This window comes from Sminthopsis crassicaudata, chromosome 3 (genome assembly GCF_048593235.1).
Source record: "Sminthopsis crassicaudata isolate SCR6 chromosome 3, ASM4859323v1, whole genome shotgun sequence".
In the NCBI taxonomy this organism is placed as follows: domain Eukaryota; kingdom Metazoa; phylum Chordata; class Mammalia; order Dasyuromorphia; family Dasyuridae; genus Sminthopsis; species Sminthopsis crassicaudata.
The window spans coordinates 598,672,278-598,693,219 of NC_133619.1; the positions used below are offsets into that span (position 1 = coordinate 598,672,278).

The 20,942-nt window shown below is 37.9% G+C and overlaps 1 protein-coding gene across 2 annotated transcripts in view; it reads left to right on the plus strand.

The window, feature by feature from the left end:
* Window positions 1-5,869: 5,869 nt before the first annotated feature.
* The window catches only part of PHC2 (polyhomeotic homolog 2), a 139,572-nt gene continuing 124,499 nt past the window's right edge, over window positions 5,870-20,942 (plus strand). Inside the window, exon 1 of one of the 2 annotated variants that reach the window (XM_074305510.1) lies at window positions 5,870-5,972. The gene's annotated coding sequence lies outside the window, so the exon portion shown is untranslated. The remainder of the gene's footprint in view (window positions 5,973-20,942) is intronic. The other variant, XM_074305513.1, reaches the window with a different exon arrangement.

The following is a 20,942-nucleotide window of genomic DNA, read 5'->3' on the forward strand; positions in this document are numbered from 1 at the left end:
CACGGATGGAGATTCACATACCAGTTCTAGACAAACTACCCAAGATTCAAAATCTGTATCCTCTCAAAACCATAGTTCATAAGCTTCTATTAAACATGCTTAATTTTTTTTAAATCATCCAGAGAACAAAATTCATACAAAGCAGAAGCATTTACTGAAATATCACATTTTTTAAAGGAGCAACAGAATATTTCCCCATAAAGCTGAGTTGCATTGATCCACAAATATATCATTTATGGGAAGAAAAAACATATTTAGAGTGATGCATGATTGTAGAAGAGCACATGTAGGGAATATGAATGATTAGAGTATATAAAAAGGCAACACATCTCAAAGTGCCGGGCTACTATCTTGAGTTAATATAATTGCATAGCTCTCATTGAGCATAAGTCTCTAGTCTTGCATCAAATACAATCTTTGTCAAGCTTGTGGACATAGTGTATGTTAGAGCATTGTTCACTTTTTATCTCCTGGGGGTCACTATGGGACAGTATTCTACTGGCCTATGATCTCTGCCAGGCAGAGCACCAAAGGAAATGAGCGTGTATAGCCTATGATTCCAGCTTTCAGTTTTAGCTTTAATCTTTAGCTGATTCTCTTCTTCATAATAGAAAGGCAGGCTCCCACATACTAAGCCAGAGAAAAATCCTTAGCTTTTTTTTTTTTCTTTTCCTCATAAAAAGAGTCCATTAATCCTCAGAGCCTTGTCAATGATAAGCCTAGGTTTTTCCTCCCAAAAGGAGTCTATAATCCAAAGGTTAAGTTCTTTGGAACACAGAACGATGCTAAATGTAATGGTGACAGTGTCATTAAGTTTGGGAAGTTTATTCTTTAACCTCTACTTGCTACTCACCAAGGGCAGTGTTTCTATTGGAAGCCTCCCTCTGATTTAGGGATATAAAGCCCTAATAATCCCTGCTTAATTTCCTCATATTGAGTCCATGCCTCTAGTGCCAATCTGCAGGAATGTTCTGCCAAAGAATCCCATAGAGCTGTGTGGATCTGACACAACACTATTTTTTTTTTTTGAGGGGCTCTAAAATGCTGTGGGTCTTACCGTAAAAATTCATTTGAGCATAAAAGCAAGTTCAGTGGACAAGTTCGTTTGTCTTACCCCTGACTGGCCACATCTGAGCCTTGATTGTAAGCGTATAGTGCCAAGAGTCTTCAGACTTTGAGCTTTCAGGGAAAGTTTTTAAGAATGAGTTAGATAACTGGGGGTGGAGCTGGGGGTGGGCACAAACTGTAATCCTGCTGCTGGGGAAGCTGGGTTGCTTGAGCTGAAGAATTCTAAGCAACAGTAGGCTAACAGTTTATTAGGGCTGTCTGCATTAAGTCCAATGTCATTAGGTTGAACCTCTAGGATCAGTGGGCCACTAGGCTGCCAGAGACAGGTAAATGAAATGGATCAAAGATCCTGTCTTGATCAGCAGTAGTAACTGCTATGCTTTCAACCTGGGCAAGGTAGAGATAACTAGGAGAAAGACAGGCAGAGAGACAGGGAGAGACAGAGACAGAGACAGATAGAGACAGAGATCTAGAGGCAGAGAGATAAAGGCAGACAGATAGATACAGAGACAGAAAGACAGAGCCAAAAACAGAGACAAATATAGAGAGACAGAGACAGAGGGATTAGTACAGAGAGACAGAGAGAGAAACAGATACACAGAGATACCGAAAGACAAATACAGAGATAGAGAGACCTAGAGGCAGAGATAAAGACACAGAGGGACAGAGACAGAAAGATAGATACAGAGAGAGACAAAGACAGAGAGACAAAGATAGAGAGACAGAGACAGGGAGATTGATTCAGAGAGAGATAGAGACAGAAAGAGAGACAAAGATGCGCAAAAAGATACAGAGAGACAAATACAGAGACAGAGACAGAGACAAAGACAAACACACACACATACATATAGAACTGGATATCTATAGAGCAGAAGAAAGATCCCATGTATGAGAGATTTGAGATAAGACTGAGCAGGTTTCTAGAAGAGATGAATGATTCACATGGTTTTGGGATTTTCCCCCTTGTATACTTTGGATTCTTTGTTCTTTCCATTCTGAAATTACTTTGCACAAAAAGGCCCCACTTCCTTTAGCTGGGAAAGACAAAATGAGTCCCTTGACAACAGTTCCTTTCCCTAATTAAATAGTGAATAAAAGTGATTCAAGGAGCTAGAGCCTGACTGAAGGCTGTTCTGCATGTCAGGATTCTAGCCTTTTATCTAATTCACTGTTGTTGGATTATACTGAAGCAATCCCTTTGAGTCTGTGAATTATTTATGACCCCAGGAAGGGAAAGGTAACATGTCACCTCCATCAGCCTTTCTATTGTTGCCAACTTAAGGAGATGAAAGTGCTACGGTATTCCAAAGCCAACAACAATACTGAGCCTGGCTTTGGAGCTTCCTGGAAGTGCTAGCCATGGGATTGGGAGGGAAGGCGATTACATCATCCACGGGAAATTAAGCCAATTGTCACAAAATTAAATTCCAGTGTTATGACCTTAGAGATGAATGAAAACCTAGGTTTAAATCTCACCTCTGATGCTTCCTATCTAAGTGACCTTTTAGAACTCAAACCTGTAAATGTAAAACTGTGAAATGCAAATGTACCCCCCCAAAAAAGGCACTTTATCTATTTATTGAAAGGTTAGATGATGATCTCTCTTTGGACTCTAGTTGAACCTTGAAGGAAGTTGGAGATTGCAGAGCCAAAGGAAAGTAAGAAATGTATGTATGTAAGTAAGACAAAGTAGCAGTTAGCCTTGAAAAGGCACTGAGGCAAAGGATTGAAGACAGAATTTTAGGATGAGTAAATAGGTCTGTTTGAGTGGAATGCAGTTTGTGACTTAAGTAATTGCACAAATAGGTTTTTATTAAATGCCTAATATATGTCAGGCATGATGAACACTGGGGATCAAAAAACAGAAGTGAAAGAGATAGTTCCTGAACTGGAGGAATTTCTAGGATAGGTACCATGTACATATATAGTCTTAAGGGAGAGGTGAGGAGAGAGAGAATTCTAGACCTAAGGGACAGGCATTGCAAAGGCACAGGGGCTAGAAATGGACAGTTGTGTGAGAGCATCAGCAAGAATGTCAGAGTTGCTGGACCTAGAGTGGATGGAACTATCCCAGAATGGAAATTAGAGTGTAAGAAGACTGGGAAAGTAAAAAGGGACCAAGTTAATGCAGGACTTTCAATGCTAGCAAAGATTATATTTGATCTTAGCAATTATAGGAAGCCACTGGAGTTTATTGAGTAGAGGTATATTATAATCAGACCTGTATTTTAGGAAAATCACTTTGGCAGCTGAGTGGAGGATGAGTGGAGTGGGGAGAGACTTGAGGCTGGCAGGCCCACAAATGGAATTATTGTAATGGTCTTGAGTATCAGGTGATGAGAGGATGCACCAGGGTAACTGCATCAGTGTAGACAAAGATATGTATGCAAAGAACATTGCAAATGTGAAAAACAACAATGTTTGACAACAGATATGTTAGTAGTCATGATCTAACAAGATAGTAGATCACAGAGAGAGAAAGAAAGAGAGAGAGAGACAGAGAGAGAGAGACAGAGAGAGAGAAAGAGAGAGAGAGACAGACAGAGAGAGAGAGACAGAGAGAGAGAGAGAGAGAGAGAGAGAGAGACAAAGAGAGAGAGAAAGAGAGAGACAGAGAGAGAGAGACAGAGAGAGAGAGACAGAGAAAGAGAGAGAGAGAGAGACAGACAGAGAGACAGAGACAGAGACAGAGACAGAGGAGAGAGACACAGAGAGAGAGACAGAGAGACAGAGACAGAGAGACAGAGAGAGAGACAGAGAGACAGAGACAGAGAGACAGAGACAGAGAGAGAAAGAGAGAGAGAGAAACAGAGAGACAGAGACAGAGACAGAGGAGAGAGACAGAGAGAGAGACAGAGACAGAGAGACAGAGACAGAGAGAGAAGAGAGAGAGACAGAGAGAGAGACAGAGAGAGACACAGAGAGAGAGAGACAGAGAGAGACAGAGACAGAGGAAAGAGAGAGACAGAGAGAGAGACAGAGAGAAACAGAGAGAGACAGAGAGACAGAGAGAGACAGAGACAGAGAGAGACAGAGACAGAGAGAGAGACATAGAGAGAGACAGAGAGAGAGAGGGAGAGAGACAGAGAGACAGAGAGAGAGACAGAGAGAGAGAGGGAGAGAGAGAGAAAGGAGACAGAGAGAGAGAGAGACAGAGAGAGAGAGACAGAGAGAGACAGAGAGACAGAGAGGGACAGAGAGACACAGAGAGAGACAGAGAGAGAGAAGGAGAGAGAGAGAGACAGAGAGAGACAGAGAGACACAGAGAGAGACAGAGACAGAGAGACAGAGACAGAGACAGAAAGAGAGAGAAAGGAGAGAGAGACAGAGAGAGACAGAGAGAAAAGAGAGAGAGACAGACAGAGAGACAGACAGAGACAGAGAGAGAAAGGAGAGAGAGAGAGACAGACAGACAGACAGAGAGAGAGAGAGAACTTCCTAATTGAAGGAAGTCAGAGACTCCAAAGACATGCACGTGAGAAAGAAGTACATTCTATGCATGGGGGACAGTTGATGCAGACACTAAAAAGGGAGATGGAATGTCATCAGAACTGTAAGCCAGGATGGCTGGATTGTAGAGTGTGTGGAAAGGAGAGACTGGAGAGGTTGGAAGGGGACAGATTGAGGAGAGCTTTAGCTAACAGATGGGTAGCAGGAACCTACTGTTGTTTATTGAGTGGGGGGAGGGGAGAGGACATAGTCTGATCTGAATCTATCATTTTGACAGCTTTGGGAGGGAGGGATGATGATGACAGTGATGATGATGATAGCATTTATGGAACACTTTCAGATTTGCAAAGCATTTTATCTCATGGTTTGTAGTAGAGTTTGGGGCAAAGGATCCTGCTTTGGATATTTAAAATGTCTAGAAGGCAGTTAGTGATTTGGAACTAGCGCTCAGGAGATAGCCTAGGACAAGATGGCGAGATGGATATTGATGAAGCTACAGATGGATATAAATACAGACACCGATAAATAGAGGCCTGTCATTAGGAGGGTGTGTTTAGCAGAAGGAGAAGAAACAGTAAGACCCCAATAATTCTAGATCTCTGCCCAGCTCAGCAACTTACTATGGGGTCCTGGACAAATTACCTCAGTTTTTTCATCTAGAAAATGGGAACAATATCTGTCTAACTCATGTTAATTGTTTCAAATTAAAATTTTGGATTATTTCGAATCCCAAATGATACAAAAATGAGAACTACCAATGAGAAGGTTTTCTTTTTCTTTTTTAATTTTTTGGAAGTTTCCCCCGCTGATCCTGACGCCCCTCCAGAGCCACGCCCCCTCTTCGACATCCCATTTGGGATTTTCTTGGAAAAGATACTGGCGGGTTTTGCCATTCTTTCTCCAGCCTCTTTTACAGATGAGGAAGCTGAGGCGAACAAAGTGACTTGTGCAGGATCATGCAGCATCTGAAGCTGGACCCGGGCGTTCCTGAGCCAGGCCCTCTGCCACTTAGCTGCCACTCTTCTATGTGACAATACTTCAACTACTTGAGAAGAGCTAGCATGACACCCCCATCTCCCACGTTCCCCGGCCCCTGTATCTGTACTCCAAAGGACACAGCCCCCGCCGCTCCACAGAGTATCCCTGGAGCGCACGTGGGAGGCGGGGCAGCAAACCCAACTGTGACCACTAGGGGGGGAGGCAGGAGGTCAGGACTGGGAGGAGTCCCTACTCCGGAGTCCCACCCACCTTCCCGTCGCCATGGTCACGGGCTCAGGTTTCCCAATCCTGCAGCTATCCATTGGCTGGAACAGACACGTGACCGGGGCTGGAATGCTAATGTGAAGGTTCTGGTCCCCCGCCCCCTCAGTCGGAGGCTCGGGCTGGCCGGCAGGCGGGCGTCGCTCAGCCCGCGAGGGGCGGGCCGCGGGGCGGCACCTGGGAAGAGCGACCAGGTAGGGAGAAAGGGGGCGCGGGAGACCGCAGGGAGCGGGAGGGGCCGCGGCCGCGACTCCGCCGGCTTAACCCTTTGGGCACCCAGCTGTCACGGGCAGGAGCGAGTCGCCGGGCATATATCCGTGGGCTCTAAAGAAGAGGGTGGGGGGGAAGGGAAAAGGGGGAGGGGGAGGAAGAGGGGACGGTGAGGCGCGCGCGCGTGCACGCGCGGCCCGCCCCGAGTAAGAAGGCTCCGGGGCGCGGCGCGCAGCCCCGTGGGTGGCGTGCCGAGCGCGTCGGGGCAGAGGGCGCTGGTCCACACTGGTGCTCCCGAGCTGGAAAGCCTAGACATTAAGAGAGGCGGGGGTGGGCCGTCTGCTCCGGGCAGGACACATCTGGACGGCTCCTGTGTCCGATCCTAGGCATCCCAAGCCGGGAAGAGGGAAAAGGGAAGGGCTGGGGCCTTGAATGACCCAGGCGTGCTTAGCGTGGATGCCAGGCAGGCGCGGTGGGGAGTAGAAAAGGCGAAGGTCTAGTGTCGGTAGGAGGGATTTGTCTAGTTCTCTCTGGCCCCGCCCACTATGTGCCGGGCCCAGTTCTCTTGGAGGTGCACCGGGAACCGCCCCTGCCCTCAAGGAGCTCGCGCTCTAACGGGAACCGCGGGCTTTCCAAAGGTGCAAAGAATGGGGTGGATATCGCAGATGTCAATTTAAGTTCGATGGGAGGGAAAACTCCCCCGCAGTCAGGCCCGAAGGGCAGCCTCGTGGGTCTCTCGTCGGCGTTCTCTGAGGAAAGACCGGGGGATCTTTTGTCCAGTGTCTTGTATTGAGGACACTTTTTTCATCGGATCCTCTGGAGGAGAAGTGAATATCGATAGTGCCTGAGATACTGACTTTGCATGTGTCCATGAGACTCTTTCGACCCCAGTCTCCTCCTCTGTAAAATAAGGATACTTTTTATTGTATCGTATACTTGTCTCAAGGAGGGTTTGTGAGGATCTGCTGAGACAATGCATGTGAATGTTCTTTGTAAAATAACTATAGAGTTGTCGGCTGTTACTGTGAAGGAGGGTGGGGGAGTGTTTAGCCTGGAGAGAAAAAAAAAACAGGAGGCTTAATGGCAGTCTTCAGGTATTTGAAGGACTGTCATGTGAAAGAGGATTTATGTAAACAGCAGATTCACAGGAGCACAAAGGAAATAAGAAACTCGCAAATCTAGAGACATCTCTCCCAAATGTACAGGCAGACTATTTATGCCTGGCCTGCGGTAGAGTCTTCTGAAGTCATATTGAACCGATCAGCCATAGTGGACATAGTGGAACACACTGTACCTTGGGGAAATAACATCTGATGTCATTGGTCTTCTTCCAATAGGAAGGATGAACAGCATGTAAGCAGCACTGGATTTGAAGTCTAAGGACCTTGGTCCAAATCCTAGCTGCCATTTATGAAGTTAGGTGACCTTGGCTTTGTAACAGCCTCAGTTTCCTTACATGTTTAAAAAAAAAAAAAAAAAAGAGGTTTAGATTCCAAACTCTAAATCCATGATCCTACAATACTAAACTTATTTTACTTAACTTTATAGGCAGAACTATAAGCAGTAATGAAAAGTATAAAGGTAGATTTCAGCTTTATTTTGAGAAAAACTTTTACCAATAGTTATTCAAATGTGGTAATATGCACTCTATTAGGACTGTTCATTTAAAAATTTAATGACTCCTTGCTTGCTGTGAATGCCATAGAGGTTATTCCTGGTGAAGTATACGTTTAATTAGGTTGAAAATTCTATACTTTAGGCAGATTGCCCACCTGTTTTTCCTATAAGTACACATCAGACTGAATACTGATAATGAAGTCCAATGAGAAACTACAGTAAGCAATTCTTCTACCCCACAACTGACCAGAAAATCAGTCAGAAGTTTGAAGTCATTTAGAAAGGGAGCCCAAGCAGGCCCACCAGCTATGTATAGCTTGCAAGGCTCTATGTCTAGAAACATCAAGAGTGCCTCAGGCTTCCCTTGGAAATCTCTAAGACAGAGCTTGGTCTTGACACAAAGCCCCAATTCAGGAACTAAAGATGGAGAGACTGAGTAAATCAAAGAGAACAATGACCACTATGAAAAACTTATCTTGATTCTAGAAGGGAAGGGAATGAATTAACTTATAACAACTGCGAACAGATTTTGAAAGGAAAAAAAGATAGATTTTCCATAGGGACTCCATGAATACCTAGAAGGAATGATATAAGAGATTTAAATATGAAGTAAAAACTTGGGGGAAGTCATTTTAAAGAGAATAAATTAGAAAAGAAAGTAGTAGAAATTTACACAAGAAGTGGACTTTCTGAAAATTATTTTTTTATTCCTCCTCAAATTTCTTTTGGATTCTCTTTCCCCACCCTCTCACCTGAAAAATTTCCCTCATAATTTATAGGAAAAATTGAGACTCCAGGATAATACACCATGACTAGGTAGGATTTATATCAAGAATGCAGGGCTGGTTCAATATTAGGAAAACTATTGGTATAATTGACTATATATCAATAACCAAATTAACAAAAACCATATGATCATCTCAATAGATGCAGAAAAAGCATTTGATAAAATCCAACATTTATTCCTATTAAAAACACTTGAGAGTATAGGAATAAATGGACTTTTCCTTAAAATAGTCAGTAGCATCTTTTTAAAACCATCAGTAAGCATCATATGTAATGGAGATAAACTGGAACTATTCCCAATAAGATCAGGAGTGAAACAAGGTTGCCGACTATCACCATTACTATTTGATATTGTACTAGAAACACTAGCCTTGACAATAAGAGCTGAGAAAGAGATTCAAGGAATTAGAGTAGGTAATAAGGAAACCAAATTATCACTCTTTACAGATGACATGATGGTGTACTTAGAGAAGCCCAGAGATTCTACTAAAAAGCTATTAGAAATAATCCACAACTTTAGCAAAGTTGCAGGATACAAAATAAATCCACATAAATCATCGGCATTCTTATATATCACTAACAAAATCCAGCAGCTAGAGATACCAAGAGAAATTCCATTTAAAGTAACTGCCAATAGTATAAAATATTTGGGAATCTATCTGCTAAGGAAAAGGAACTATATGAGCAAAACTAAAAAACACTTTCCACACAAATAAAGTCAGATCTAATCAATTGGAAAAATATTAAGTGCTCTTGGATAGATCGAGCAAATATAATAAAGATGACAATACTACCTAAACTAATCTAGTGCTAGGTACCAATCAGACTCCCAAAAAACCATTTTAATGATCTAAAAAAAAATAACAGAATTAATCTGGAAGAACAAAAGGTCAAGACTTTCAAGGGAACTAATGAAAAAAAAAATCAAATGAAGGTGGCCTAGTTGTACCAGATCTAAAACTATATTATAATAGCAGCAGTCACCAAAATCATTGTCTAAGAAATAGACTAGTTGATCAATGGACAAGACAAAATGGTCAATAGCTATAGCTATAACTATAACTATAATAATCTAGTGTTTGACAAACCCAAAGACCCCAGCTTTTGGAATAAGAATTCACTGACCAAAACTGCTGGGAAAATTGGAAATTAGTATGGCAAAAACTAGGCATTGACCACACTTAACACCATACACCAAGATAAGGTCAAAGTGGGTTCATGATCTAGGCATAAAGAATGAGATTATAAATAAATTAGAACATAGGATAGTTTACCTCTCAGATCTGTGGAGGAGGAAGGAATTTATGACCAAAGAAGAACTAGAGATCATTATTGATCACAAAATAGAAAATTTTGATTATATCAAATTAAAAAGTTTTTATACAAACAAAACTAATACAATATTAGAAGGGAAGCAATAAACTGGCAAAACATTTTTACAATCAGAGGTTCTGATAAAGGCCTCATTTCCAAAACATAAAGAGAATTGATTCTAATTTATAAGAAATCAAGCCATTCTCCAATTGATAAATGGTCAAAGAATATGAGCAATTTTCAGATGAAGAAATTGAAACTATTTTAGCCATATGAAAAGGTGCTCCAAATCATTATTAGTCAGAGAAATGCAAATTAAGAAAACTCTGAGATACCGCTACACACCTCTCTGTTTGGCTAGGATGACAGGAAAAGATAATACTGAATGTTGGAGATGTGGGAAAACTGGGACACTGATGCATTGTTGGTGGAATTGTGAATGCATCCAACCATTCTGGAGAGCAATTTGGAACTATGTTCAAAAAGTTATCAAACTGTACATACCCTTTGATCCAACAGTGTTACTACTGGGCTTATATCCCAAAGAGATCTTAAAGAATGGAAAGGGACCTGTATGTGCAAAAATGTTTTGGCAATCATTTTTGTAGCGGCTAGTAACTGGAAATTAAATGGATGCCCATCATCCCCACTCATTCCTCTTTTAAGCTACGAAAGTGATTTTCCTAAAGCATGGTCTGATTATGTCAATTCCCTCACTCAATAAATTCTGGTGGTTCCCTATCACCTCCAGGATCAAAAATAGAATCTTCTGTTTGATATTCAAAATCTTTCATAGCCTAATCTTCTCTTATTTTTCCAGTTTTGTTACTTTATTCCTTGCTGCATGATCTTCACTTTAGTGTTACTGTCTTCCTTGCAGTGTATGAAGCCACCACTCCCATTTCTCAGCTTTGGGCATTTAATATCTCCAGTGCCACTTGCAAGCTTTCCCTCCTCATCTCAACTTGTTCAGTCATATCTGACTCTTTGTGATCTCATTTGAAGTTTTCTTGACAAAGTAGTTTGCCATTTTCTTCTCCAGCTCATTTTTCCATGAGGAAACTGAGGCAAACAGATTTAAGTGATTTATCTAGGGTCACACAGCTGGTAAATTTCTGAGGTCACATTTGAATTCACAAAGAGGAGTTTGTTGAAAAGAGCCAAGTCCATCACAGTTGATAATTATATATCTTCTTCTTGTTTCTGTGTACAGTGCTCTCTTGGTTCTGCTCATTTCATTCAGCATCAGTTCATGTAAATCCAGGCTTTTCTGAAGTCAGTGTGTTCGTCATTTCTTATGGGAACAATGATATTCCATTATATTCATATAACTTATCAGCCATTCTCCAAATAATGTGCATCCACTCAATTTATTTCTAGCTCCTTGCCATCACAAAAATAATTACTACAAACATTTTTGCACTTGTGGGTCCTTTTCCATCTTTTATGATTTCTTTGGGATATTGTAGAGACAGTGCTGGATCAAAGGATATGCATAGTTTTAAAATCCTTTGGTCATAGTTCCAAATTGTTCTGAAGAAAGCTGGGGGAAAATATTTATAGCCAGTGCTTCTTATAAAGACCTCATTTCGAAAATAAATAAAAAATTGGCTCAGATTTATAAGGATACAAGTCATTCCCCAATCGATAAAGGGTCAAAAGATGAACAATTTTCAGGTGAAGAAATTAAAGCCTGTTGTAGTCATATGAAAAAATGTGCTCAAATCACCATTAAAGAAATGATAATTTAAGACAACTCTGAGGAACCACTTCACAGTTCTTAAATTGGTTAAGATTAGAGGGGAAAAAAAAATGATAAATGTTGGAACGGGTGTGGGAAAATTGGGACACTTAATGCATTATTGGTGAAGAAAGCCAGGGAAGCCAAGAGGTGAAAAGAATTGCAATCACAAAGGATAGTCAGTGAAATTGAATGAAGTCAGGAGATGAAATATCTTATGTGAGGAACAAGGACATCAGTACAAAACTAAGTGCTAATGAGATAATGTAAAGGTCCTGTTGTCTCCAGAAACTGATTTTTCTTATTCATCTCCAATATCCTTTGAAAACAATAAAATTCTGAAGAAACATTTCTTTCTTATTAGAATCTTAGCACTACAACGTCATATACTATTAAATGTTGAAGTATTTACCTTTCTAGGTTTCTCTGGACTGATCTTTTTTATATTAATTTTTTAAAATTAATTTTATAATTATAACATTTTTTACAACATTATCCCTTGTACTCCCTTCTGCTCTGAATTTTCCCTTACTTCTCTCCACCCCTTCCCCTAGATGGCAGGCATTCCCATACATATTAAATATGTTATATTATATCTGGACTGATCTTTTCAACAGAAATAGGTGAAAGCACTTACTCTTTCATTCTTTTCTAATTCTCGACTTCTAGTCTAGTCCAGAGGAAGTGTGGATTTCCATACCCTACCCATGAGCCAAGTGTCTCCTCCACCACCATTTTGCAGCTCTCTTTCAAATGTTTCCTCATCCTAATATAATTTTCTTAAAACCAGAGGCAATTCTTCATTCTGCTTGCATTTATACTTGTTTTTCCAGATTTTAGCACAGTACTGACACATAGTAAGCGCTTGATAAATGCTAGTTGACATTAAGCTATTCCATTACCACCCCTATTCCATTCCCATTCCCAGTAAGTTATACTCCTCTTTGCAAGATAAAATTGTAAACTGATCTTTTTTTCACTTTTGAAATATCACATTCAGTGATGTCTTCTCAAACTTTCATAAAGATTGCTAGGTCTTATATAGTTTTGACTGTAGTTTCATAGTATGAGTTGCTTTTTTTTTTTTTTTCTAGACATGATAACTTTAGCTTTTGGTTATTACATTATTACAACTTTTCCTTTAGGGGATTCCTTCCAGGTGGTGAATTGTTTCTTTTGGGTTTTTTTTCTATCTTTATTTGCCCTCTGATTCTAAAATACAGGCAGTTTTCATATAATGTCTAGCAGATATATAACCTAAACCAAGAAGGGCCACAACAATGAAAGAAAATTACAGACATTTCTCCAGCTGAATATTGATGCAAAAATCTTAAATAAAATATCAGCAGAGAGATTACAACAACTTATCACAAGGATAATACATTATGACTAAGTGGGATTTATATCAGGAATGTTAGTTCAATATCAGGAAAACTAACTGCATAATTGACCATTTCAATAACAAAAGAAACAGAAATCATATGATTATCTTAACAGATACCAAAAAATTTTTTTTGATAAAATCCAATACCCATTCCTAATTAAAAAAAAATTAGGGAGCACAGGAATAAATGGCAGTTTTCCTTAAAATGATAAGTAGCACCTATCTAAAACTATCAGCAAGTATTATATGTAATGGGGATAAACTAAAAGCATTCCCAATAAGATCAGAGTGAGATAAGGGTGCCCATTATCACCACTATTATTCAGTATTGTACTAGAAATTTTAGGTAATGAGGAAACACAACTATCTCTCTTTGCAGATGATATGATGATATATTTAGAGAATCAATTTAAAAAGTACTAGATATTTTTGAGCAATCTGAGTATGAACTGACAGAGTAAAGTGAGCAAATCTTAGAGAACAGTTTATAAAAGGACTGCAACATTGTAAAGAAAAGCAGAAAAATTTTAAAAATCTGGTCATAGCAATGATCAAACCATGCCTCCAGAGGATCTACAATAAAACATGTTACCTGCCTCCTGACAATTTTGGACACAAGTTTCAGATGCATTTTTGGACTTGACCACTGTGCAGATTTGTTGCTTTTGACTATGTTTTTTGTTTCATAATTTTTTTTCTTTCTTTGGCTTTTTCATTAAGGATGGAGGAGTCAGAAATTGGAGAGATCAGCAAGAATGATGCCAAAAAATAAAGATGCCATTGTAATATCTTTTAAAATGTACATCAGAGAATAGAAGTTCAGAAGGAAGCATAGACAAGCAAAATAATTTTGAAAGTAATGTATAGAATTTAAGAAGAGCAAAAATTATGAAATGGAGTTTCATGGTTTCTTAGGGAATTTTCTTTTTGAATATTTTATTTTTTGATGTTTATTTAGGTCCAGAATTGTAAAAAATAATACTTTTTATAATTCACTTTATTTAAACCAATCTGAAAGACTGAGAAGTAGGAGGACTTTCCACAACTGGGGATCTTCCTCCCTTAACTTTCTCTTCCTCTCTTACTTTCTTCCTCAGCTGTGAGTCATGCAGAACCCATCCAAAAATAATCAGGTGGTGGAAAGACACAACACTACCAGGAATGTGCTTCCCTGTTTCCCCTCTACACTTAGTAGAACCATCTACTAAATTCATCCTGGCTGTTTGACTTGACACAGCTTGGATATGGAGTCAATAACTAATTTTTTTCTTATTGAAACAATACCAGGCCTTATCATGCTATCTTTAAAAAAATTTATTTAAGAAAAAAAGAAAAACAGAAAAGGAATATTAAACAAAACGAAGCAAAACAAAAGAGAACGTTGTCATATACCCAGCAGAATATCAGGGAGGATTCAAAATATATAACAACAAATTATCTGATCAAGAAAGTGTGTGTGTGTGTGTATACATATTAGTAGAAGAAATTATATTCATCATCTTTTCTTCCTTGAAAATTGGTCTTTTGTTTTCTGCTATATGCCTTATTTACTTTATTATTTTTTGTCCCTTTTATCCTCATCCCCACCCCCAAGTAGGCTATAGTAAGAAAGGATATAGTTATGTATACCTATGTAGATATATACATGCACATATCTCCACATAAATACACATGTGCATATCTTGATTATTCAGGCTGCTTAATTCTGCTCCTAACTTGCTTTGCTATTACATAACCTGTCCCAACTCTTTTTTTCCCTCCCTTGAATTCTTCCCATACCCTTTGCTTCCAGGTCTGCCCATCCCTCCCGGCTTATTTCTTTAGAGATTTTGGAAGGTGCTATCCTCTTCATGGTATATATGTAATGTTGCCTATTTAACCCATTTCCGGTGTAAGTTTTCAGAAGTATGAGCCTTCCTCCTCCTTCTAATGCCTTTGTCTATTTTTCCTCAGCACCTCATTTATATTATATAATTACTATTTTTACCTTAACTCTGACCTAATCTTTCTTTTGAACTTCTCCATTGTTGATATCAGTCTTAGACATATGGTATTCATTTCTCATGTCAAAACAAAACAAAACAATGTCCATTTTGAGTTCCTTGGAATTGATACCTTTATATGTTAAATTTTCTATTCAGTTTGGGATAGAAAGCCCTGAAAATCTGCAAGTTGTTAAATAACCATTTTTTTCTTTTTCTTTTTAATGTTTTATAAGACTTAGAGGGTTTTTTTTTATATTTTTAAAAATTAATTTTATAATTATAACTTTTTTTTGACAGTACATTTGCATGAGTAATTTTTTTCCATTATCCGTTGCACTCACTTCTATTCCGAATTTTCCCTCCTTCCCTCTACTCTCTCCCCTAGATGGCAGGCAGTCCCATACATGTTAAATGTATTATAGTATATCCTAGATACAATATATGTGTGCAGAACCGAATTTCTTGTTGTTCAGGAAGAACTGGATTCAGAAGGTAAAAATAACCAGTGAAGAAGAACAAAAATGCAAACAGTTTACACTCATTTCCCAGTGTTCCTTCTTTGGGTGTAGCTGATTCTGTCCATCAACTGGAACTGAATTAGATCTTCTCTTTGTTGAAGATATCCACTTCCATCAGAATACATCCTCATACAGATCGTTGTTGAAGTGTATAATGATCTCCTGGTTCTGCTCATTTCACTCAGCATCAGTTTATATATGTCTCTCAAATCCTCTCTGTATTCATCCTGCTGGTCATTTCTTACAGAACAATAATATTCCATAGCATTCATATACCATAATTTACCCAACCATTCTCCAGTTGATGGACATCCATTCATTTTCCAGTTTCTAGCCACTACAAAAAGGGCTGCCACAAATATTTTGGCACATACAGGTCCCTTTCCCTTCTTTAGTATTTCTTTGGAATGTAAACCCAGTAGTAGCACTGCTGGATCAAAGGGTATGCACAGTTTGATTATTTTGGGGGCATAATTCCAGATTGCTCTCTAGAATAGTTGGATTCTTTCACAACTCCACCAACAATGTATCAGTATCCCAGTTTTTCCACAACCCCTCCAACATTCATCATTAATTTTTCCTGTCATCTTAGCCAATCTGATAGGTGTGTAGTGGTATCTCAGAGTTGTCTTAATTTGCATTTCTCTGATCAATGGTGATTTGGAATATTCTTTCATATGAGTGGAAATAGTTTCAATTTCATCATCTGAAAATTGCCTGTTCATATCCTTTGACCATTTATCAATTGGAGAATGGCTTAATTTTTTATAAATTAGAGTCAGTTCTCTATATATTTTGGAAATGAGGCCTTTATCAGAACCTTTAACTGTAAAAATGTTTTCCCAGTTTGTTACTTCCTTCTAATCTTGTTTGCATGAGTTTTGTTTGTATAAAAGCTTTTTAATTTGATGTAATCAAAATTTTCTATTTTGTGATCAATAAGGATCTCTAGTTCTCCTTTGGTCACAAATTCCTTCTTCCTCCACAAGTCTGAGAGGTAAACTATCCTATGTTCCTCTAATTTATTTATGATCTTGTTCTTTATGCCTAAATCATGGACCCATTTTGATCTTATCTTGGTATGTGGTGTTAAGTGTGGGTCCATGCCTAATTTCTGCCATACTAATTTCCAGTTTTCCCAGCAGTTTTTTTTATTTATTCATTTTTCCAAATTATCCCCTCCCTCCCTCCACTCCCTCCCCCCGATGGCAGGCAATCCCATACATTTTACATGTGTTACAATATAACCTAGATACAATATATGTGTGTAAATACCATTTTCTTGTTGCACATTAATTATTAGCTTCTGAAGGTATAAGTAACCTGGGTAGATAGACAGTAGTGCTAACAATTTACATTCGCTTCCCAGTGTTCCTTCTCTGGGTATAGTTATTTCTGTCCATCATTGATCAACTGGAAGTGAGTTGGATCTTCTTTATGTTGAAGATTTCCACTTCCATCAGAATACATCCTCATACAGTATTGTCGTTGAAGTGTATAGTGATCTTCTGGTTCTGCTCATTTCACTCAGCAACAGTTGATGTAAGTCTCTCCAAGCCTCTCTGTATTCCTCCTACTGGTCATTTCTTACAGAGCAATAATATTCCATAACCTTCATATACCACAATTTACCCAACCATTCTCCAATTGATGGACATCCATTCAACTTCCAGTTTCTAGCTACAACAAAAAGAGCTGCCACAAACATTTTGGCACATACAGGTCCCTTTCCACTCTTTAGTATTTCTTTGGGATATAATCCCAATAACAGCACTGCTGGGTCAAAGGGTATGCACAGTTTGACAACTTTTTGGGCATAGTTCCAAATTGCTCTCCAGAATGGCTGGATTCTTTCACAATTCCACCAACAATGTATCAGTGTCCCAGTTTTCCCACATCCCCTCCAACATTCATCATTATTTGTTCCTGTCATTTTAGCCAATCTGACAGGTGTGTAGTGGTATCTCAGAGTTGTCTTAATTTGCATTTCTCTGATCAGTAGTGATTTGGAACACTCTTTCATATGAGTAGAAATAGTTTCAATTTCATCATCTGAGAATTGTCTGTTCATATCCCTTGACCATTTATCAATTGGAGAATGGTTTGGTTTCCTATAAATCAGGGTCAGTTCTCTATATATTTTGGAAATGAGACCTTTGTCAGAACTTTTACTTTTAAAAATATTTTCCCAATTTGTTACTTCCCTTCTAATCTTGTTTGCATTAGTATTGTTTGTACAGAAACTTTTTAGTTTGATGTAATCAAAATCTTCTATTTTGTGATCAATAATGATCTCTAATTCTCCTCTGGTCATAAATTCCTTCCTCCTCCACAGGTCTGAGAGGTAGACTATTCTCTGTTCCTCTAATCTATTTATGATCTCATTCTTTATGCCTAAATCATGGACCCATTTTGATCTTATCTTGGTATATGGTGTTAAGTGTGGGTCCATATCTAATTTCTGCCATACTAATTTCCAGTTTTCCCAACAGTTTCTTCCGAATAATGAATTTTTGTCCCTAATGTTGGTATCTTTGGGTTTGTCAAAGATTAGATTGCTATAGATGTACCTTTTTTTGTCCTTTGTATCTAATCTGTTCCACTGATCTACCGTTCTATTTCTTAGCCAGTACTAAATGGTTTTGGTGACTGCTGCTATATAATATAGCTTTAGATCAGCTACACTTAGACCACCTTCCTCCGACTTTTTTTTCATTAGTTCCTTTGCAATTCTCGACCTTTTATTCTTCCATATGAATTTTGTTGTTATTTTTTCTAGGTCATTAAAATAGTTTCTTGGGAGTCTGATTGGTATAGCACTAAATAAATAGATTAGTTTGGGGAGTATTGTCATCTTTATTATATTCGCTCGGCTTATTCAAGAGCACTGAATGTCTTTCCAATTATTTAAATCTGACTTTATTTTTGTGGCAAGTGTTTTGTAGTTTTTCTCATATAATTCCTGACTATTCTTTGGTAGATGGATTCCCAAATACTTTATACTCTCAACATTTGTTTTTTCCTAGCAGTTTTTGTCAAATAATGAATTCTTATCCCAAAAGTTGGGATCATGGGGTTTGTCAAACACTAGATTACTACAGGTGTTCACTATTTTGTCCTGTGAATCTGACCTATTCATTCCACTGATCAACTAGTTTATTTCTTAGCCAGTATCAAATGGTTTTGGTGACTGCTGCTTATAATATAGTTTTAGATCAGGTACAGCTGGGGCCACCTTCATTTGATTTTTTTTTTCATTAATTCCTTTGAAATTCTTGATCTTTTGTTCTTCCATATGAATTTTGTTGTTATTTTTTCTAGGTCATTAATATAGTTTCTTGGGAGTCTGGTATAACACTAAATAAATGGATTAGTTTAGGGAGTATTGTCGTCTTTATTATATTTGCTCATCCTATCCAAGAGCACTTAATGTCTTTCCAATTATTTAAATCTGACTTTATTTTTGTGGCAAGTATTTTGTAATTTTGCTCATATAATTCCTGACTTTCCTTTGGTAGATAGATTCCCAAATATTTTATACTATCGACAGTTATTTTATATGGAATTTCTCTTTGTATGTCTTGCTGTTGGATTTTGTTGGTGATTTATAAAAATGCTGAGGATTTATGTGGATTTATGTTGTATCCTGTAACTTTGCTAAAGTTGTGGATTATTTCTAATAGCTTTTTAGTAGAATCTCTGGGCTTCTCTAAGTATACCATCATATCATCTGCAAAGAGTGATAGTTTGGTTTCCTCATTACCTATTGTAATTCCTTTAATCTCTCTCTCGATTTTTATTGCCAAAGCTAGAATTTCTAATACAATATTGAATAGTAATGGTGATAGTGGGCAACCTTGTTTCATTCCTGATCTTACTGGAAAAGGTTCCAGTTTATCCCCATTACATATGATACTTACTGATGGTTTTAAATATATGCTTCTGACTATTTTAAAGAATAATTCATTTATTCCTATACTCTCAAGTGTTTTTAGTAGGAATGGATGTTGGATTTTATCAAATGCTTTTTCTGCATCTATTAAAATGATCATATGGTTCTTGTTAATTTGATTATTAATATGGTCAGTTACACTAATAGTTTTCCTAATATTGAACCAGCCCTGCATTTCGGGTATAAATCCTACTTGATCATAGTGTATTATCCTGGAGATGATTTTCTTCAGTCTTTTTGCTAATATCTTATTTAAGATTTTAACAACAATATTCATTAAGGAGATTGGTGTATAGTTTTCTTAGTTTTCAACCTACCTTGTTTTAGGTATCAGTACCATGTCTGTGTCATAAAAGGAATTTGGTAGGACTCCTTCATTCCCTAATTTTTCAAATAGTTTATACAACATTGGTGCTAATTAGAATTCACATGTAAATCTATCTGGTCCTGGGGATTTTTTCTTAGGGAGTTGATTAATAGCTTGTTCTATTTCTTTTTTCTGAAATGGGACTATTTAAGCAATTTACTTCCTCCTATGTTTATCTGGGAAGCCTATATTTTTGGAGGTAGTCATACATTTCACTTATCAAATTTATTGGCATAAAGTTGGGCAAAGTAACTCCTTATTATTGTTCTACATGTTTTTTCCTTATTCAACATTATGGATATTTTGCTGGATATATTTTTGACCTCAGATCTAGTTCTTTTCTATATATGATTTCAGGACCCATGGTCTTTTTTTTGTGGCTGCTGATAAGTCCTACACAATTTTAAATAGATGCTACTGATTATTTTAAGGAAAAGTCCATTCATTCCTGTACTCTCAAGTGTTTTTAATAGGAATTGATGTTGGATTTTATCAAATGCTTTTTCTGCATCTATTAAGATGATCATATGGTTCTTGTTAATTTGATTATTAATATGGTCAATTATACTAATAGTTTTCCTAATATCAAACCAGCCCTGCATTTCGGGTATAAATCCTACTTGATCATGGTGTATTATCCTGGAGATGATTTTCTGCAGTCTTTTTGCTAATATCTTATTTAAGATTTTTAGCATCAATATTCATTAGTGAGATTGGTCTATAGTTTTTTTTCTCAGTTTTCAACCTACCTGGTTTAGGTATCAGTACCATGTCTGTGTCATGAAAGGAATTTGGCAGTTCTCCTTCATTCCCTATTGTTTCAAATAGTTTATATAACATTGGGGCAAATTGTTCTTTAAATGTTTAGTAAAATTCACATAAATCCATCTGGTCCTGGGGATTTTTTCTTAGAGAGTTGATTAATAGCTTGTTCTATTCACTATTTATGCAGTTTACTTCCCTGATTCTCATTTTTTTTCCCTGAGGCTGGGGTTAAGTGATTTGCCCAGGGTAACACAGCTAGGAAGTGTTAAGTGTCTGAGACCAGATTTGAACTTAGGTCCTCCTGAATTCAGGGCTAGTGCTCTATTCACTGCGCCACCTAGCTGCCCCCTGATTCTCATTTTCAAAGAGTTATTTTCATCTTTGATATTCTGTATCTCCTTTTCTAGTTAGCTAAGTTTTTTTTTTCATAATCTTGTTTTTCTTAGTTTTTTTGTTTTGTTTTGTTTTTTGTTTTTTTAGTTTTAGTTTTTCCTCAATGTTTCTTATTTGATTTTTAAATTCTTT